Below are 3,507 nucleotides of genomic sequence, written 5' to 3'. Positions count from 1 at the left end.
AAAAAAGCAAGAGGAAAAATGTTGCTGGGCCACTGGTAAAGTGTTTGCCTTGTAAAAATGAAGGCCTGATGTTAAAAAAAGAATGAAAAGCCAAATGTGATGACACAGGCTTATAATCCCAGCACTGGGGAGCAGAGCCAGGCAATCCAGGGAGCAGGCTAGCTAGACAGCCTAGCCTATTCAGCAAGTTCCAGGCCTATGTAGACCCTCTTTCAAAATATAAGCGGTTGAGGAGGGAGAAGGCACAGTGGTTAATAGCACTTTTTGCTCTTGCAGAGGACCCAGGTTCAGTTCCATGGTAGCTCACAACCCTCTGTAACCCCAGTTACAGGGAACCTAATGCCTTCCTCTGTCCTCTGAGGGCACCGGGCACACACATGGTATACAGATACACATTCAGTCAAAACACCCATCCACATACAATAAATCTTTAAAAGAAATTAAGTATTTTAAACAAAAACCCGAGGCAGGGTTCATAAAAAATGGCTCAGCAGGTAAAGGTGCTTGCAGCCAACCCAAATGGCCAGAGCTCAACCCTTGGAACTGATGCTGTAGAGAGAGTGGCAGGACTCCACACATTTCCATCTGCAGAAACATTCCGGTTACTGTGCTTCTCTTGTGTGGCTTTTTGTGGGTAGACGTGAACAGACTTCTCCTCCCAGATAGGGCACTGACAGACCCAGTTCCATGCAAGTCCAAGTTGGTGAATGTGATCGTTTGTATATGCTGGGCCCAGAGAGTGGCACTGTTAGAGGGTGTGGCACTATTAGAAGGTGTGGCCTTGTTAGAGTAGGTGTGTCACTGTGGGCATGGGCTTTAAGACCCTCATCCTAGCTGCCTGGAGGCCAGTCTTCTCCTACTCACCTTCAGATGAAGATGTAGAACTCTTAGCCTCTCCTGCACCATGCCTGCCTGGACGATGCCATGTTCCTCCCTTGATAATGGACTGAACCTCTGAACCTGTAAGCCAGCCCCAATTAAATGTTATCCTTATAAGAGCTGCCTTGGTCACGGGGTCTGTTCACAGCAGTAAACCCTAAAACAGTGGGCTTCCTGTACCCAGCTACTTACAACAGCATAAGTAGATAGCAGTAGCAACACTAAGTCCCACCCTTATATCCTCAGTTAACCTTCTACCTCCCGAATACTCCACCACACCCAGACACCATATGTACCTAGGGTGGGAGAGCACAGCTGGATAGCACAGGCTGGGGTGGGGTGGGGGGTCCAATGACCTTACCCACCCCTTTCTTCTATGAAGGACTGTAAGAGGTACTTACTCTGATTTCAAGATGCAGATAGGAAGACAGGGCTCCCCAACACCCTGTTAGCCCAACACCATTTTAAATAAATTACTGACCAGTTGAGAGCTAGCCACTAGGAATACACACGGGGGAGGGGGGTGCTAAGTGAGGAAATTTGTTTAAGACAAAACTGCTCCTCAATCGACCAGTAGATGGCGCCCCTGGAAAACATTTCAGAGTCTTAGCTGTTTGAAAAGGAGTTCCAGGGGACGCCCAACAGAGATAATACACACCAATGGCTGCTTTGCAGGAAAAAGTCTAAGGCTGTACCTCTAACCCTGTGAAAAGCAGCAGCAGAGGAGTCACAAGCCATGGCTCTTGGGGACATTCACTGGGTATGGTCACTCTTCCTGGAAAGGACCACGGCAGCTTCCCAGGACCCCAAATCCTCAGGCACTCTGAACTGCTCAGAGCACAGGCCCCCCCTCTGCTTTCCTTGTTCACTCTTTCTCTGAACTCCAGACCCAGAAAAGCCATTTGAACCTGCTGTGTTGCTCCATGACCACCTTTCTTGGCCTCTGGTAGTGACCTTGGCTTAATTACAGTTGTGATTTTGTACCTCCTTGGACTATTGCTATCTCTGGCTCACATCAAGGCTGCGATGCAGAACCTAGCCTCTGTGAACAAGAAGAGCTTCCAAAAGAAGCAAAGGTTAGCTGCCCACAGGCTGAGAGGTGAGCGGGTTGCCTGCCTCAAGGTAGGAGGCCATGAGGGTGCGCATACTGAGTGGGCAAGTTACACAACAGCAAAGTTGGTTTCCTCATTTACGAAGTGTTTCTAAGAGTTGCCACGTGTCCTATTAAGTTAGGACCTGGGAATCTTAGTGATGTCTCAGTGGGTTGGTGGAATGCTTTTAACCCTCTGAAAGGACCATGTAAAGAATGAGAAGCAAGTTTCTCAATCTTCCCAAAGCCATCAGTTTAGGCAGTCTAATGTTAATGTTGGTGTGACCTTTTAGCTCCGTGGCTTCCCACTGCTCAGGCTACAGAGACACCAGCTTGTCATTGCTTGCGTGTGAATGGCTGACATACTGGAGGGGTATGGGACGTAGCTCCAGTGACCCTTGGAGTCCTTGGCTGAACACCTCCCTGACCCAACGTGGGCTTCCAAGAGCAGCTCTGGCATTCTTGGCTGCAGTGATAGATCCAGAGATGGCGAGAAGTCTGAATTTCCACATTGGTCTTGTCTCGGGAGTGGGGAGGGCGTGGCAGGCTGAACTGTTTAGCAGAGCACACAGGGCTCTGCATCCGTACAAGTCTGAAGATTCTTCTTGAACTAAGCCCTCCACCCTCCCTTCTGCTTGTCTGTGAGCTTTCCTGGGATCCCCCTGCACAGAAAAAGGAACAGTTGGTGAAAAGGACGGGGCCTTGGGGTTTCCTGGTCTAACCTTGACCAATGAAACTTTCCAAGCGCAAATGTCAGCTCAAATTACCATTCGGGGAAACCATACCTGAAATGTGTCAGATTCTGACATTACCTCAAAAGCCTTCTTACCCTAAGAATGACAACCTAAAGCCCTTTCACCCTACCTTTAAAGCCTGCCTTTAAAAATCCCAATGTAGATGGGGCTGGTTTCCTTCTAAAACTTGCTTCTTCAGGTTGGGTGTGCCACAGCGAGCTTTTGAAAAGACCTTCCTTGGGACCAGATGGATATCCAATCCAGAAGCGAGCTGGCTACCATGTATTCGTCCCTGCTTCCTCCAGAGCTGACAGGTCATTTCACTCTCAGACTCGTTTCCTCTGGACCAAGCTGGACCATAAGCGTGCCTCACCCTACAACCCACTCCCATTGATCCTAGATTCGACATCTATCCTCCACCTCCCAGAGGCACAGGATAAGCGCACTGGAGGAAGGGGAGATAAACACTTGCGAGGCAGGGCCAGGATTCCGGGCAGGTGACGGGAGTACAGATTGAGCCACCCTTCCGGTGCTTTCACTCCAGGCGAGTCCTCTGCGCCGCCTGGGGCGGGAGAAGAAGCACGCCCTCACCCATCGGCCCGGACATCCTGCACAGAAGAACTTGTGAGGAGGTGTAACCCGACTCTCCACCCGCGTATAGCATTCGGATCTTGTGAAACTCGCCGCTATAAGCACATCGTAGCCCGCAGTGTCTGGACCTTAACGCTCCACGTGCTCTAACAGGCCTGGGGGCGGGGCCCGTGAAGGAGGTGGAGTCGCGCGGCCGGAGGTGGGCGGGGCCTT

General features: G+C 50.5%; 1 long non-coding RNA gene across 1 annotated transcript; it reads right to left on the bottom strand.

The window, feature by feature from the left end:
* Positions 1 to 414: 414 nt before the first annotated feature.
* Positions 415 to 915, bottom strand: LOC116070320. Its single transcript, XR_004110352.1, has 2 exons — positions 865 to 915; positions 415 to 745 (listed from the first exon to the last, which is right to left on the bottom strand). It is a non-coding gene; the product is annotated as an uncharacterized LOC116070320 (long non-coding RNA).
* Positions 916 to 3,507: the final 2,592 nt, after the last annotated feature.

This window comes from Mastomys coucha, unplaced genomic scaffold, assembly GCF_008632895.1.
Source record: "Mastomys coucha isolate ucsf_1 unplaced genomic scaffold, UCSF_Mcou_1 pScaffold22, whole genome shotgun sequence".
Classification (NCBI taxonomy): domain Eukaryota; kingdom Metazoa; phylum Chordata; class Mammalia; order Rodentia; family Muridae; genus Mastomys; species Mastomys coucha.
This window is presented reverse-complemented; position numbering and strand designations above follow the sequence as displayed.